The sequence below is a fragment of the Triticum aestivum genome, chromosome 2A, assembly GCF_018294505.1.
Source record: "Triticum aestivum cultivar Chinese Spring chromosome 2A, IWGSC CS RefSeq v2.1, whole genome shotgun sequence".
In the NCBI taxonomy this organism is placed as follows: domain Eukaryota; kingdom Viridiplantae; phylum Streptophyta; class Magnoliopsida; order Poales; family Poaceae; genus Triticum; species Triticum aestivum.
Window position 1 is genome coordinate 633,900,322 of NC_057797.1, and position 18,728 is coordinate 633,919,049.

An 18,728-nucleotide genomic window follows, 5' to 3' on the forward strand; every position below is an offset into this window, starting at 1 on the left:
AAAGAGGAAACTCAATCCATTACAAGAGAGTAGAGGGGGGGAGAAACATGATAGGATCCAAATATAATAGCAAAGCTCGCGATACATCAAGATCGTATCACCTCAAGAACACGAGAGAGAGAGAGAGAGATCAAACACATAGCTACTAGTACATACCCTCAGCCCCGAGGGAGAACTACTCCCTCCTCGTCATGGAGAGCACCGGGATGATGAAGATGGCCACCGGAGAGGGATTGCCCCCTCTGGCAGGGTGCCAGAACGGGTCTAGATTGGCTTTCGGTGGCTACGGAGGCTTCCGGCGGCGGAACTCCCGATCTATTGTGCTCCTGAATGTTTTTAGGGTATATGGAGATATATAGGCGGAAGAAGTACGTCAGGGGGGCCACGAGGGGCCCACGAGGGTGGAGGGCGCGCCCCCTACCTCATGGCTTCCTCGTTGCTTCCCTTACGTGGACTCTAAGTCTCCCGGGTTGCTTTCCTTCCAAAAATAAGTTCTGTGAAGTTTCAGGTCAATTGGACTCCTTTTGATTTTCCTTTTCTGCGATACTCTAAAACAAGGAAAAAATAGAAACTGGCACTGGGCTCTAGGTTAATAGGTTAGTCCCAAAAATCATATAAAATAGCATATAAAACATCCAAGGTTGATAATATAATAGCATGGAACAATAAAAAATTATAGATACGTTGGAGACGTATCATCTTTCAATGACACTATCAACCGGAAGATTAACTCCCAGCTGAGTCAAGTGATTATGGTACCCATACATTCTGAGTATATGTTCACTGACAGAACTATTCTCCTCCATCTTGCAGCTGTAGAACTTATTGGAAACTTCATATCTCTCAATCCGGTCATTTGCTTGAAATATTAACTTCAACTCCTGGAACATCTCATATGCTCCATGACGTTCAAAACGTCGTTGAAGTCCCGGTTCTAAGCCGTAAAGCATGGCACACTGAACTATCGAGTAGTCATCAGCTTTGCTCTGCCAGACGTTCTTAACGTCGTCAGTTGCATCAGCAGCGGGCCTGGCACTCAGCGGTGCTTCCAGGACGTAATTCTTCTGAGCAGCAATGAGGATAATCCCCAAGTTACGGACCCAGTCCGTGTAATTGCTACCATCATCTTTCAACTTTGCTTTCTCATGGAACGCATTAAAATTCAACGGAACAACAGCACGGTCCATCTATCTACAATTAAGCATAGACAAGCAAGATACTATCAGGTACTAAGTTCATGATAAATTTAAGTTCAATTAATCATATTACTTAAGAACTCCCACTTAGAAAGACATCCCTCTAATCTTCTAAGTGATTACGTGATCCAAATCAACTAAACCATAACCGATCATCACGTGAAATGGAGTGGTTTTCAATGGTGAACATCACTATGTTGATCATATCTACTATATGATTCACGCTCGACCTTTCGGTCTCAGTATTCCGAGGCCATATCTGCATATGCTAGGCTCGTCAAGTTTAACCTGAGTATTCTGCGTGTGCAAAACTGGCTTGCACCCATTGTAGATGGACGTAGAGCTTATCACACCCGATCATCACGTGGTGTCTGGGCACGACAAACTTTGGCAACGGTGCATACTCAGGGAGAACACTTTTTATCTTAAAATTTAGTGAGAGATCATCTTATAATGCTACCATCAATCAAAGCAATATAAGATGCATAAAAGATAAACATCACATGCAATCAATATAAGTGATATGATATGGCCATCATTATCTTGTGCTTGTGTCTCCATCTCCGAAGCACCGTCATGATCACCATCGTCACCGGCGCGACACCTTGATCTCCATCGTAGCATCATTTTCATCTCGCCAATCTTATGCTTCCACGACTATCGCTACCGCTTAGTGATAAAGTAAAGCATTACAGGGCGATTGCATTGCATACAATAAAGCGACAACCATATGGCTCCTGCCAGTTGCCGATACCTCGGTTACAAACATGATCATCTCATACAATAAAATTTAGCATCATGTCTTGACCATATCACATCACAACATGCCCTGCAAAAACAAGTTAGACGTCCTCTACTTTGTTGTTGCAAGTTTTACGTGGCTGCTACGGGCTTAGCAAGAACCGTTCTTACCTATGCATCAAAACCACAATGATAGTTTGTCAAGTTGGTGCTATTTTAACCTTCGCAAGGACCGGGCGTAGCCACACTCGGTTCAACCAAAGTTGGAGAAACTGACACCCGCCAGCCACCTGTGTGCAAAGCATGTCGGTAGAACCAGTCTTGCGTAAGCATACGTGTAATGTCGGTCCGGGCCGCTTCATCCAACAATACCGCCGAACCAAAGTATGACATGCTAGTAAGCAGTATGACTTATATCGCCCATAACTCACTTGTGTTCTACTCGTGCATATGACATCTACGCATAAAACCTGGTTCGGATGCCACTGTTGGGGAACGTAGTAATTTCAAAAAAATTCCTACGCACACGCAAGATCATGGTGATGCACAACAACGAGAGGAGAGAGTGTTGTCCATGTACCCTCGTAGAATGAAAGCGGAAGCATTAGCGCAGCGCGGTTGATGTAGTTGTACGTCTTCATGATCCGACCGATCAAGTACCGAATGTACGGCACCTCCGAGTTCAGCACACGTTCAGCTCGATGACATCCCTCGAACTCCGATCCAGACGAGTGTTGAGGGAGAGTTTCGACAGCACGATGGCGTGGTGATGATGTTGATGTTCTAGGGACACAGGGCTTCGCCTAAGCACCGCTACAGCAATATTGAGGTGGACTATGGTGGAGGGGGGCACCACACACGACCAATTGTTGTGTCTATGGGGTGCCCCCTGCCCCTGTATATAAAGGAGCAAGGGGGGTGCGGCCGGCCAGGGAGGAGGCGCACCAGGAGGAGTCCTACTCCCACCGGGAGTAGGACTCCCCCCTTTCCTAGTTGGATTAGGACTTGGGAGGGGGAAAGAGTGGAGGAGAAGAAGGAAGGGGGGGGGGCGCCGCCGCCTTCTCCTTGTCCTATTCGTACTGTGGGGGTGGAGGGCTCGCGGCCCAGCCCTAGCCGCCTCTCCTCTCTTCCACCTAGGCCCACTAAGGCCCATTAAGTCCCCGCGGGGTTCCGGTAACCTCCTGGTACTCCCGTAAAATCCCGATTTCACCCAGAACACTTCCGATATCCAAACATAGGCTTCCAATATATCAATCTTCATGTCTCGACCATTTCGAGACTCCTCGTCATGTCCAGGATCACATCCGGGACTCCGAACAACCTTCGGTACATCAAAACATATAAACTCATAATATAACTGTCATCGAAACGTTAAGCGTGCGGACCCTACGGGTTCGAGAACTATGTAGACATGACCGAGACACGTCTTTGGTCAATAACCAATAGCGGAACCTGGATGCTCATATTGGCTCCTACATATTCTACGAAGATCTTTATCGGTCAAACCGCATAACAACATACGTTGTTCCCTTTGTCATCGGTATGTTACTTGCCCGAGATTCGATCGTCGGTATCTCAATACCTAGTTCAATCTCGTTACCGGCAAGTCTCTTTACTCATTCCGTAATACATCATCCCGCAACTAACTCATTAGTTGCAATGCTTGCAAGGCTTAAGTGATGTGCATTACCGAGAGGGCCCAGAGATACCTCTCCGACAATCAAAGTGACAAATCCTAATCTCGAAATACGCCAACCCAACAAGTACCTTCGGAGACACCTGTAGAGCACCTTTATAATCACCCAGTTATGTTGTGACGTTTGGTAGCACACAAAGTGTTCCTCCGGTAAACGGGAGTTGCATAATCTCATAGTCATAGGAACATGTATAAGTCATGAAGAAAGCAATAGCAGAATACTAAACGATCGTGTGCTAAGCTAACGGAATGGGTCAAGTCAATCACATCATTTTCCTAATGATGTGACCCCGTTAATCAAATGACAACTCATGTCTATGGTTAGGAAACATAACCATCTTTGATCAACGAGCTAGTCAAGTAGAGGCATACTAGTGACAATCTGTTTGTCTATGTATTCACACATGTATTATGTTTCTGGTTAATACAATTATAGCATGAATAATAAAAATTTATCATGATATAAGGAAATAAATAATAACTTTATTATTGCCTCTAGGTCATATTTCCTTCAGTTATGACCCGGCAACCCCGGAGTGACAATAGTCGGAACCACTCCCGGTGATGACCGTAGTTTGAGGAGTTCATGTATTCACTAAGTGCTAATGCTTTGGGCCGGTACTCTATTAAAAGGAGGCCTTAATATACCTTAGTTTCCAATAGGACCCTACTGCCACGGGAGGGTAGGACAAAAGATGGCATGCAAGTTCTTTTCCATAAGCATGTATGACTATATTCGGGATACATGCCTACATTATATTGATGAACTGGAGCTAGTTCTGTGTCACCCTATGTTATAACCGTCGCATGATGAATGCCATCCGACATAATTATCCATCATTGATCCATTTCCTATGAGCTTTTCACATATTGATCTTTGCTTTGTCACTTTTTCGTTGCCACTGCTTTGATTGCTACAAAACTGCTACTATTACTTTTGCCACCGTTACCGCTACTTCCATACAACTTTGCTACTAAATACTTTGCTATAGATATTAAGTCTTTCAGGCGTGGTTGAATTGACAACTCAGCTGCTAATACTCAAGAATATTCTTTTGCTCCCCTTGTGTCGAATCTATAAATTTGGGTTGAATACTCTACCCTCGAAAACTATTGCGATCCCCTATACTTGTGGTTTATCACATAGCCATGTGGCATCGGGCGGCAATGGAAAGTTCCCTCGGTCAAGGAGGAACAACAGAGCCGAGCGCCACCTTCAAGGTTAGGTTCTGGCATCTCGCCATCAGCACATAATGTTCAGCATCCGTGATACTATCCACGGGGTAGCGAGGAGCCATAAAATCAGGTTGAACGAGCTCCGTGGAAGCCACGCTGCTTCTCCGTTGAAATGGTGGGGTAGCTTCTAGGGCAGCGTCGAAGGAAGAATCTTCGTGCCGCTGAGATGGTTGGCCGGTAGCTCGCTGGCTCTCAAGTTCCTCCAGTTTCGCCAATCTTGCATTGAGCTTCTCCATTTCGGTTGCATTCTCTTTCTTCTTTCTCTCTCGACTTCTATAACCACGACTGTCAAGAAACACATGCACCCACGGAACGGAGCCAAATGTGCCTCGTGTTCGTCCAGGGTGTTCAGGATTCCCAAGGGCCTCTGTCAGCTCATCCTTCTCTCTGTCGGGAATTAACGTCCCTTGCTGTGCTGCCTTGATTGCTTTCTGAAGCTTACGGATGGGTATTGCTAGTTGCTCGTTCGTTCAAACACACTTCCCTGTTTCTGGGTCCAAAGTCCCCCCAACCTCGAAGAACCAAGTCCTTGACCGATCTGGCCAGTGCAATGTCGCTGGTTGGACCCCTTTAGCAAGCAGGTAAAGGATATGCTTTACTACTTTTATGCAAAATATTTCCCCACTTATAAGAAACAAGCCGCTTTAAAGGAAATATTTAATTTTGTGCAAATTGAACAAGAGAGTCTTCCACAAGCTTGGGGGAGGCTTCTCCGATTGCTTAATGCTATGCCTGATCATCCTCTCAAGAAAAATGAAATACTTGATATCTTTTATAATGGACTAACTGATGCTTCCAAAGACCACCTGGATAGTTGTGCTGGATGTGTTTTCAGGGAAAGAACTATTGAGCAAGCTGAATTGCTATTGAATAATATATTGAGTAATGAAAATGATTGGACACTTCCTGAACCAATTCTGAAGCCAACTCTGAAGAAAAGGGGTATTCTATTTCTCAGTCCTGAAGATATGCAAGAGGCAAACAAATCTATGAAATAAAAAGGTATTAAAGCTGACGATGTTAAAAATTTACCGCCTATTGAAGAAATACATGGTCTTGATAACCCGACACAGGTAGTAGAGGTAAACTCTCTCTGTAGATTTGATGAAGGTGATATTCCTCATAATAAGTCTTCTAGACACTTCTTTGATGAGTTTGATAATTTTATTGTTAAACAAGAAAACTTCAATGCTTATGTTAGTAGAGAATTGAAACGTAATGCCTACATTCTTGACCACTTGGGTGATTATATGAATAGAATTGTTAATGATCTTAAGCTTATTAGTAAACATGCTTCCATGGTTACAACTCAAGTAGAACAAGTACTTAAGGCTCAAGATGATTTGCTTAATGAGTTGAATAGTAAGAATAATGATAATGCTGTTAGGGCTATGACTAGAGGTGGTAAATGACCCAGGAACCTTTGTACCCTAAGGGCCATCCTAAGAGAATTGGGCGGGATTCTCAGAGAACTAATACTGATGCACCTAGTCCTCATACTAAAAAGAAAAAGAAAACTGATAGGACTTTGCATGCTTCTAGTGAACCTGTTATAGACACACCCGAGAATACCAATGATATTTCTATTTATGATGCTGAGACACAATCTGATAATGAACATGAACCTAGTGCTAATGTTAATGATGATGTTCATGTTGATGCTCAACCTAGTAATGATAATGATGTAGGGATTGAACCTGTTGTTGATGTTGATAACCCACAATCAAAGAATCAACGTTATGATAAGAAAGACTTTGTTGCTAGGAACCATGGTAAAGAAAGAGAACTATGAATTCAAAAACCCATGCCCTTTCCTCCTAAGACATCCAAGAAAAATGATGATGCGTATTTTGAGTGCGTTGCTGAAATGATTAGACCTATCTTTTTGTGTATGCGTTTGACTGATATGCTTAAAATGCCTCCCTATGCTAAGTACAAGAAAGAAATTGTTACTATTAAAAGAAAGATACCGGAAACTGAGATTTCAACCATGCTTGCTAATTACACTTTTAAGGGTGAAATACCAAAGAAACTTGAAGATCCAGGAGTACCAACTATACCATGCTCCATTAAAAGAAACTATGTTAAAACTGCCTTATGTGATCTTGGAGCCGGTGTTAGTGTTATGCCTTTTCTTTGTATCGTAGACTTGAATTGAATAAGTTGACACCTACAGAAATTTCTTTGCAAATGGTTGATAAATCAACTGCTATACCGATCAATATTTGAGGATGTGCCTGTTGCAGTTGCAAACGTTACTATCTTAACGGACTTTGTTATTCTTGATATTCCCAAGAACGACAGTATGTCGATCATCCTTGTTAGACCCTTTTTGAATACTGCATGGACTGTTATTGATTGCAACAAAGGCAATGCCACTTTTCATGTTAATGGTAATGAGCATACGGTACACTTTTCGAAGAAACAACCTCAAGTTCATAGTATCAATTCTATTGGAAAATTTTCAACTATTACTATTGGAGGTTTTGAATTCCCTCTTACTACTGCCAAAAAGAAATATGATATTTTTATAGTTGGGTACATGCATATCCCCGTTGAGGTAACCTAGTGTTATTCGAAAGTTCTCCGGTTTCATGTCACTCGAAAGAAGTTTATTAATAAGACTTGATCAACCTTGTTAATGGATTTCTTTTGACGGGCATGAGATGGATGAATTTATAAGGCACAACTCTCTGTATCCATCTTTTACTTTCTGTGATTTAGTTTAAATAAAGCAAAATAGTATTTTCTGTCCGTTTTCTTAATTATCCATGCAATAAAAAATGTCCAAAAATAAAAGTTCTCCAAATTCCCTGAAAATTTGATATGATTTTTATATGATTTTTATATAATATTTAAGAATTTCCGGTGCAAAGAACACACCAGGGGGCCTCACCAATTGGCCACAAGGGTGGAGGGTGCGCCCCCTGACCTACTGTTTCTTTCTACTTAGTGCATGTAATGAAGAATGCTCCAACTTGTTTATCTATTTTAGAGAAAATCAACGGACTGGTTTCGATCCAAATAGGTCATGAGCATGAGACTGATCTTGTTTGCATAGAGTAATGATTATGAAGCTAGACACATTGGATAAAGCAAGCAACAAAATGTACTCCCTACATATCTTTTTATCCATTTTGATGACAAGTATTTCCGGACGGAGGGAGTAAATAGTAATGTAATTTTTTGAGAATAATGTAATATTAATAATTTTGAGTGATGGTATATCATGATCTGGATGTGGATATGAATGTGGAATGACACCGGTGTTACTTTAGAGTCAGGATCATATTGGCAAAAAAGTTTTGCAACCCTTGTGGTGGTATTTGCGACATGGTTAATAATATCCCATGGTAAATGATATCAACTGAATTCAGCTCATGTGGATGTCATTTTCTGCTATTTCATGTCGATGAGTCTCGTTCTGGAAGGAATTTTATTGCTTGGTGCCATATATTTTCTTCTGAAATGTGTATGCAAACTCTCATATTTAAGTAGTACATGCCTTGTAAGTTGTAATGAAGAAAACATTGCATAGGAATAATCTGTACTCAAACTTGAGATTGCAGTTTCACAGAGAGAACTTATGTGTTTTGCATTTGACCACACTTTTTTTTGCCTGGACATTTGACCATTCATTATTGCAGTTTTTTTCTTTTTTCTAGAATAGATAGAGGCATTTGCATTAAGAAGTGGTAAAGAAGTCGGGTACAACGCCTTTCGACCATTACAATGCTAATCTCTAGGATTAGCAGCCACACGCCACACGTATTACGATACAAGCTAATTCACCAAGTTTGCAGACTTTTGCAGTGACCAAGATGTGTCGATCATGTCAGTTGTTTTTTCTCAGCAAATAACACATACCCCCCATACACACACAAAATATATACTATATGTATAATCATATAAAAAGAATTTGAAGTTTAGAAGTTTGCAGATATGTCTCTATTTTTTCTCAAGAAATAATATATACCCACACACATGTATAATAATCATAAAAAGAATTCGAAGTTCAAAAGTATAGTTTTGCAGAATTTCCCACGCCCAGAACAACTTTATCATGACCAGTCATGAGCTGCCTTTTCACACGCCTTTAAATCTCCAGCCCCAGCTCAACTTGCATGTAATAATATTATACTCCCTCGGTCCGGAAATACTTGTCATAGATATGGATATATCTAGATGTATTTTAGTTTTAGATGCATCTATTTTCATCCATTTCAATGACAAGTAATTCCGGACGGAGGGAGTACATATGTGAGTGGGTATATATACGAGTGCAATAAAAGTCATCTCCTATTTAAATCTTTGACCCCGGATACAATAAAAGTCATTTCCTATTTAAATCTTTTTATACGAGTGCAATACATGGTCAGGTTTGATTCCATAAAAAGTTCCAGGATTTTTTGTTTTTTTTGAATTACTAAATTATTTTTGAATATAGGGGGGTGTAGCACCCGAGAGCTCTTATGCATTTTCGTTGATGTGGAAGTGTTACTTTAGAGTTGGGATCACAAGACTGCTCTGGTTCTTGCGTCGATCTCTTTTGCTTTCTGCTATTTTTTGTCTATAAGACTTGCTCTGGAAGGAGTTCATTGCATTGTTTGGTGCCTTACATTTTCTTCTGAAATGTGTATGCAAGGTATGAGATTTGAGCTATACATGGCTATAATGAAGAAAACTTTGCATAAGAAAAATCTATACTCAAACTTGATACTGCAGTTTGATAGAGAAAATATGTGTTTTGCATTTGAGATTTGACCACACACGCATACATTAGTGGCAGACTTTTGAAGTAAATAAGATGTCTGGATCATTCATGTCTCTATTTTTTCTCAAGAAATAACATATGCCCACACACACAAAATTACACTACTATATGTGTAATCATAAAAAGAATTCGAAGTTTCCCACAAAAAGAAGAATCCGAAGTTCAGAAGCGCCCAGCACAACTTCATCATGGCCGCTAAATCTCCAGCCCCTGCGCCGCACGGTTGACCATGTCTATGCCAGCCTCAAGGCGGGCATGCACGCGTTCATCCTCGCGCAGCTCCGGCGTGAAGGCGCGTCCCCACCCGTTGCACTACTCGACGGCTTCTCTGGTGGCGGGTTTCGCGGCCAGCAGCCAGTGACGGAGCACGTGCCGCCACCTGCCGAAAAACTCGGCCTCCAGGAGCCGCACCATGTCCTCCGCCCGCGCGAGCGGCGCCCACTTCATGATCACCTCACAGAACGCATCGTCATTCTGCTTCGGCAGCGTGATCCGGAGGCTCCGCAGGCGCTGTTCCAGGTGCCACACGACGCCAATCCCGTCGAGGAACTCCTCCCAGCTCGCCGGGCTGAACATGGTTTTCCAGGGCGCCACCAGGTTAAGGTTGGACTTGGAGAGCAAGGCGTGGCTGGCGTCGTCCCATTTCCGCATCACCTTCTCGAGCTTGCTTCTCACGGTGACGCACAGGCTCTCCAGCAGTGGACCAGCGAGCGGCATCCACGGGCGAAGCAGGAGGTGACAGCAGTCGGCCTGCCAGGCATCCCGCGGGTCCCATGACTCCACTTCGGAGGTCAGCTCCGGCATGACGAGCTCTACGAGGATGCGCTGCACGGCGGAAGGAGGCAGTGCACTACCGGAATCGCCCCCTATGCCGACGGCCAGGGCCGTCGGCATAGGCCTGTGTCCCGTCGGGATAGACCTATGCCGACGGCCCCCGTCGGCATAGGGCCGTTGGCAACATATGCGTCGGCATAGCCAGGGAGGCCGTCGGCATAGAAAAGCCGTCGGCATATATGATACGCTGACGGGGGCCGTACATCTATGCCGACGGCCCCGGCCGTCGGCAACTATCACGCCTAACGGCGGCCGCCGTCAACTCTGCCCAACAACTGGTCGCCACGTGGCACCCCTATGCCGACGGCCTAGCCGTCGGCTTAGTCAAAAACTATGCCGACGGCTCGACCGTCGGCATAGGTGTGCCACGTGGCGACTAGCCGCTACTCGTGGACCAGGGCTACTCGTGGGCCGTCGGCATAGTCCTTCATACAGAGCTCCCAGTAGCTGACACGTGGGCGCCTATGCCGATGGTCTAGCCGTTGGCACAGTTTTTAAACTAAGCCGACGGCTAGGCCGTCGGCATAGGTGCCACATGTCAGCTACTGGGAGCTCACGCTAGCCCTATGCCGACGGCCTAGCCGTCGGCATAGTTTGCTTTTGCTTTTTTTTTTCTTTTTTCTGTTTGTTTTCAAATCAATTCAATTCAAATAACAACACATATCAGCAGATATATATGATGGGATAGACATATAAAACACAACGGGATATAATCCGGCACCATCACAACAATATATGCATAAGCATCATCACACACAAGTCTCTAAATGAACATCATCACAACCAACATAAGCATAAGCATATAGAGAAGCACACAAGTCATCTAAATGATCATCACCACACACAAGTCATCTCAAGCATCATCACCACACACAAGGATCATCGAGCACCGCGGAGGTCGTCACCGCCAAGACGGCCGAAGCCCAGGTCGTCACTGCTAGCGGCAGCGCTACCGCCAAGACCGCCTCCGCCTCCACCTCCGCCCCCGCCTCTGTGGATCGGAGTGGTCGGGCTCCGTGTCTCCGGAGTGCTGCGAAGACCACCGCCAACGATAGATCCACCTCTTCCCTGGATGTTGAAAAGACATATGCACGGGATATATGACTGTGTTGAAAGGCATGACATGCTTTGGGAGAATAGATTGGGGATGAACTAACCGGCGAGGGGCCAGCGTTCTGTGCCACAAACTCCTCAAAGCTCATCAGCACTGGTTGTGCTGGAGGGCATTGTACTGGAGGGAACTAAGGACACCTGCCGGCCGCCATATCCTGAAAAGCCCGCTGCATCTGGCTATCCCTCTGCACTTGGTGTTCATAAAGCCTCTGATGCCACGCCATGGTCTCCTGGCGTGTGTACTCCAGGTAGGCCTACGTTATGACATGATGGAACTCATAAAACTACTAAATGCGGAAAATAAAGTGAGCAATGAAGATAAGAGGGAAAATACTTACAAATTGTTGCTCCTGAAAGAGGGACTGTGTACTGGTCACTGGCTGGCTCGTGCGCTGGCTCAGGCTCGGGTCGATCCGACGAAGCTGTGTGTAGGAGATACTAGGAGTGATCACAGCATCGAGAACCGCCTCCCGACCGTGCTCCTTGGGCCCCATCCTCACCACCACCATGTCGTCCAGAGGCGCCGCAATGGGTTCAGGTGTGTCAGGATGTAACTTCAGATACGCTTCGGAGTAGGCCTTCTTCCTCCCTGCGGTCTTCTTGCCGTAGTACTTGGGCTCGCCAGGCTTGGGGTCCTTCCGCGTATGGGCGATCTCCCATGCCTGCATGTGTGAGAGCGGCCGCTTTAGTTTCTCCTCCTACACCACCAAACAGAGGTTAGTCATACATAAGAAAGTGATGGTAAATAGAAGAAGAATGTTTAATGGGGCTAGTCATACATTAACTGCCTTGTGGAGATAGTGGTTTCGGTTTCCCTGAGCATGTACTCCCTCCGTCCCTCGGTTAGCCTTATTTTTGGTTCTCATAGCCGCCCAGGCTCCAGCCTCATCACACCAAAGATCCACCAATGCCGCCCAGGACTCGTCTTCTCCATAACACCAATTTGGACACACCTACATAATAAAAGCATAATGGCATGTAGGTGTGTCCAAATTGGTGTTATGGAAGCATAAAGCATAAAGCATAATGTACCACAAGGTAATGAAAGCATAATGAAAGCATAATATATGAAAGCATAATGAAAAATCTTTTATACTTACCGCCAAGAACTCGGGCCTCTCCAAGGTAATGCCCATCCTCCGCGCTTCTTCCTTGGTCATCTTCACACCAAGGTAGTCATGGTAGTATGTGGAGATGGCCACATAGCGCACCTCATACTGCATCTGGCGGGCCTTCTTCTTGCATTGGCAAGCACGATCTGGTTCGCTCTAGCCCTGTGCTCCGGAAGAACTCGATATAATTTCTACAATCATGCATGAAACAAGAATGGAAGAAGCCATGAGTTAAATCATTTTCATGAAACTAGAATGGACTTGTTCTTCTGAAGAGAACTCACCCAGAAAGTAGTGATCACGGCCTTGGCATGGGTCTCATGGTCCGCATGGCGGGCCGCTTCCCAGTGGTCCCAGCTCGTGGCCAAAACCCGACGAGCCGGCTGCCTGACTGGATCTGGACAGTACAACCCCGACCAGTATAACTTCAGCAAGACGGTGATGAGGCCGTTGGGAATACGGACCCCTTTAGAATATATCCAGTTGCTGCAAAAGAATGAACTATTAGCATGTGACAAGCAAAATAAATAACAACCGGAATAAGCATGTGACAAGCAAAATAATGAACCACTTACTCTTTTCCCGTGGGCTCAATGAGCCACTTCTGCTCCTCAGTAGCCGGAACCTGCTTTGGTAGCTTTGCGTTACCACGCAGCCACCCCTTCTTGTCAACCCCCTTCCCGTCACCACCATCATCCCCGCCACCACCCTCCTCCTCGCCTGCCTCCCCCTCCCCAACCTCCTCCCCAACCTCCTCCTCCTCCTCCTCCACCTCCTCCTCCTCCTCCTCCTCCTCCTCCCTAGAGTGTACCTCACTAGAGGAGGGTACCTCACTAGAGGAGGGCCTCAAAGACAACACCCCTAAGTCGGTGAGGGTGCGCTCTTTCTGGCCGCGACCCCCTGTAGTGGCTCTCCCCCCAGCACCTCGTCCTCTAGAGGCTCTCCCCCCGCCCCCTCCTCCTCTAGGGGCACCTCTCCCTCGACCTCCCTGTGAGGAGTCATCGTCAAGTAGCCGAGGGGGAGGATTACGTGCTCGACCACTCCGACTAGGCAGGCCGACGACCTTGCATAGGAAACCCACGCCGTCGTCCTTCCCCTTGCCCATGTTCCACGAACCTGCATTGAAAAGAGAAAAAGCAATAATAAATTAATGAAATGAAGGAAAAGGCATGATAATAAACACATTAATAAAAATGCATAAAAAGGCATATTCCTAAACTATAGAAAAAATACTTGAAACATACATCTGCTAGAACCCATATGAATCATCACTGTTGTAACCTCTTTCTCGGTCCATCTCATCATCACTATCAATCATATCATCTTCGTTGTCCGACGGAGGTGGAGGCTCTTCCTCGTCGTCAGCGTCTTCGTTTAACTTTTCTAGCATAAGTATGTCATTTTCATTGACAATGGTCTCACCATCATTCCGTGCATCATCGACGTTTGGGTCCACATCATCATCACCCAATGGTCTAGCGTCATTGTTTCTAACCACATCATCATCATCATCATCAGGTTGCTCTTGATAGAACACTCCCTCGTATGTCATGGGGTTAATGTTGTAGTAATCGTCTTCATTCGGGTCTGGTAGCTTACCATGTGGCGACACCTTGAACACAACTTCCCAACCCTTTAGATACATTTTCTGGCATGGGTAAGGCAGATAATATACTTGTGTAGCTTGGGTAGCCGCAATGAAGAGATCGGCTCCGGCATAGACGGTTGATGGTTTAACTTCGACCAAACCAATGGAAGGCGTATGTTTTACCCCCTCCCGCGGATTGAACCATCGGCATTTGAACACAGGCAGACTTAGGGTCTCATGCCCCTGGCAGAATTTAACCTCGTATATATTTTGTACCCTTCCGTAGTAGTCTACTGAATTTTGACCGAGGGTGTACACTCCAGTATTTATAGTTTTGGGATCGGGGCGGCTGTTTTGGTGCTCCTCTGTATGGAAGCGATACCCATTCACATCATACTTTTTACATGTCATGACGGAAGGGTCAAAACCCATGGAAACCCATCTCAATTCATCATCCATAAATATGTTCGGATCTTTTCCCTACAAGTATAATGGAAATTGTTGCGTGCATTAGTTCGGTTAACTAATAAATGTTGAAGTAGGTATTTAATAGGGGAGTGTGGAAATTACTTTCTCCATGAACCAAGCAACAAAAATTTTACGTCCAGGGTTTCCATGACGGAGAAGAGTAAGTGCCTTCGCCTCCGTAGGAGGATTCACTCCCGTCCATTCCTCTTGAACGAAATCACTAAAAAAAGATAAGCGGTGTTAGACCGGGACTAAGTGAACATGAAACATGATGATGTGGAAGACATAAAGGAATGGTGTAGTGGTATTACCTCATCCACACTTCCTCAACTTCCTTGATGTTGTGCAAGATATAGAACATGAGGTCCTCCCACTCTTGTCGTGGCATGTTATAAGATTTCGAGGCCCCACTCCCACCTTGCGCGTTGAATAGATCGAGCCTGGGTTGATACTTGGGCTCTTCTATATTGTATCGAGGCACCTTGTTATGCAGATGGGGAACGTGGTCTGGATAGTATGATGTCCTGAGGTCTGACACCTCCTCTAGGATAACTGCCTCAACTATGGAAGCTTCAATCTTAGCTTTGTTTCCACATTTCCGTCAGAGATGCTTGTTCTGCCTCTCAGGGTCGTACTGCCAGCGATTTTGCATAGGGCCCCCCAACAATACCTCATCCGCAAGGTGCAGAATGAGATGTGTTATCGGAGTAAATAAGCCTGGCGGAAAGATCTTCTCTAGCTTGACTATCAACTCCGGTGCCTTCTTATGCAATTTTTCAATCACCTCTTTACTTACTTCTTTAGCACAGAGCGTGCGGAAGAAATGGCTAAGCTCGGCAAGCACTCGCCAGACATGCTCGGGGACATAGCCTCGAACCATCACTGGCATTATCTGCTCAATCCATACATGGTAGTCATGACTCTTCAGGCCGGTCACTTTGCCCGTTGAAAGATTGACTCCCTTACTTATATTCGATGCATAACCATCGGTGAACTTCAAAATTTGTTTCAGCCAGATAAGTACTTCTTTTTTTGGCGGTTTAAGGACAAAGTCAGCATCTGGCTTGAACCAGTTTTTTCGACCACCTGTGGGAGGCTTCATGTTCAGGCGTGGTCTATCACAAATTCTCTGTTGATCGGCTCTAGCTTTTACGTTATCCTTCGTCTTATCAGGAATGTTGAGGATCGTGTGGAAAAGGGACTCTGCCACATTCTTTTCGGTGTGCATCACATCAATATTGTAAGGAAGTTTGAGGTCCTTGAAATAGGGAAGCTGCGAGAAGGGGGTAATGCGCGTCCAGTTGTGCGTCTCACCATATCCCTCGAAGCCTTTGGCTTTGGCTTTGCCTTTGCCTTTGACTTTAGGCTTGAGAGCTTTTAGCTGAGCAAGAACATCTGCCCCCGAAAATGTTGGAATCTCAGTTACTTCATGAACAACCCGGCCTTTCGTGAAGTTCTTCTTGTCTTTCCTGTCTGGATGGTCTGGAGGGAGGAACTGTCGATGCAGGTCAACGGCTACATACTTGCCACCCTTACTCAGCCAAATCATTCGCAGAGCCTGCATGCACACTAGGCATGGCATCTTACCACTTGTACACCATCCGCAGAATAGAGCATAGCCGGGAAAGTCATGCATGCAATAGTGCAACCAAACTTTCATCAAGAAATTTCTCTGCAGATCCCGGTTGTATGTCAACCTCGGAAAGTACCAAGAATGGTGCAAAGCATCCACAAGCGGCTGCATAAACACACCCAATTGCTTCCCCGGGGAGTCAGGCCCCGGAATGATGAGCGACAAGAACATGGTCTTCCGTTGCATTAGGGCACCGGGAGGATGATTGAGCGGAATTACAAACACAGGCCAGCAGCTGTATGGATTGGACGACATACCATATGGATTCAACCCATCACCTGATATGGCTATTCTAACATTCCCAGCCTTGGCTGCTTCCTCGGGGTATTCTTCATCGAATGACTTCCATGCTTCCCCTCCCAATGGATGTACGATTTTTTTGGATTGTACCTTATACCTTCCTTGTGCCACTTCATCATTTTGGCAGACTCCTTCGTGATGAAAAGGTGCTGCAGTATTTTTATAAAATCAAGATACCGAAGAACCTTAACGGGGATGGTTAGCTGCTTTTTCTCACCATCCTCACCGACCACCTCAATCTACCGAGATGAACTGCACTTCCTACAGTACTTTTCATCTGCATACTCGTGCCTAAACAAAAGGCAATTCTTCAGGCAAAAATCTATTTTCTCATAATCCATAGAGAGTGCCTTCATGATTTTCTTTGTATCATACATGCTTTTCGGCAGTTCATGACCCTCAGGGAGGCTGTTAGCCCATACTCCCAGGAATGCTTCGAAGCATTTCTGGCTACAGCCATACTCAGCCTTGACTGCAATCAGTTGCGAGATGGCATCCAGCTGAGATATTTTCGCACCCGCATAAAGAGGTTTCTTCGACGAGGCCAAGACCTCCAAGAAGGCCTTTGCGGTTGCCTCCGGCTCCTCCAGTTCATTCTCTAAAGGTGTCGCATTTGCCGTTTCTGCAACAATGACATCATCTAGCATGTCCCTGACCCCGTCGTCCTCATATCCATCGATGCATTGTCGCATCACCTCCTCTCTACCATGGTCCTGCTCGGCTATGTTTATCGGCGGCATGTCAAAGTTTGGCATATATCCGTGCGTGCGAAGGTGCTCACTCATGTCCGTATGATTTGTACGGTGACATCTGGCACATCTCGCACAGGGGCATGGTGGGATAATTCTCATTGGACGATGGAATATCTCCTTCAAATACACATCGGTTTTCGCGATCCACTCTGATGTTACTCAATTTCGAAGGATGAAACCACTGTACATCCACTGATTATCTGCCATCCTCTGCTTTTTTGCAACCCACACAACATAATTAAGGATTCACTTAAATTAATCACATCAAATTTTCAGTTTCTACCGCGTTTAATCCACCTACATCTCTAATAGGTAAAGATGGGTCCTAATCCCACCTGAGGATGTGTAGATTGAGTATGTTCTCCATTCTACCCCGTTTCGAGACAAAATTTTGGCAGCACCTCCCCGTTGTTCTCCAGATACACGTCTCGGCAAATAGCTGAGAGAATGTGCTCCGGAGAACAATGGGGAGGCGCCGCCGAAATCCTGTCTCGGAACGGGGTAGAACATGGAGAACATACCCAATATACACATCCTCGGGCTGTCCATGGAAAACGCTGGACAATCCGAAAGAGCTGCGGTCATAAATATGTAATTGAATGCATATTTATCGATGCAACCCTTTCGGACGGGAGACGCCTAGGTTATGTCAGTTGACTTGAGAATGAAATATAGTCACATGATTCGTAGCTCACCCTCGGCTGTAGAGGAAGTAGTCGAACACCGGAGGGACAACTGGGGACCAACAGCTCCTACGACGATCACTCCACCGAGATGGAACACCACAGAACCTGCACCATGACAATAATTAAGTACATCACAATATAGTCATCATCATCATCTAACAATCATCGAATCATAAAAATCAGCATCCTATATCATCTCTTCCGCAAAAAAATCATTATCTATCATCAACATCATCATCTATCATCATTAACATCATCATCTATCATGTAACAATCAGCATACATTTGAAACTATCATCAAAAAATCTATCATCTAACGTCACGCCCCTTGTTAAAAAATTGCTTTTCTTGCATTTCTCACATTTGTAACTATCATCAAATCATCTATCAACTAACTATGCATCCATCCATCTAGTTACATAACTATGAACGACAACAAAATTATCAAAAAAATCTACAGAGAGGAAGGGAGGGAGCTCACCGTGGGGGAGGGCCGGCTCGGGGGGAGGGGCAGGCACGGACGACGGGCCAGAGCAGGCGGCGGAGGGGTAGGTACGGACGAAGTGGCCACCGGGGCGGGGTCGATGGAGGTCGGGGCG

The 18,728-nt window shown here is 45.3% G+C and overlaps 1 pseudogene; it reads right to left on the bottom strand.

The window, feature by feature from the left end:
* Positions 1 to 10,241: 10,241 nt before the first annotated feature.
* Positions 10,242 to 18,728, bottom strand: part of LOC123191797 (tuftelin-interacting protein 11-like) — a 23,346-nt pseudogene continuing 14,859 nt past the window's right edge.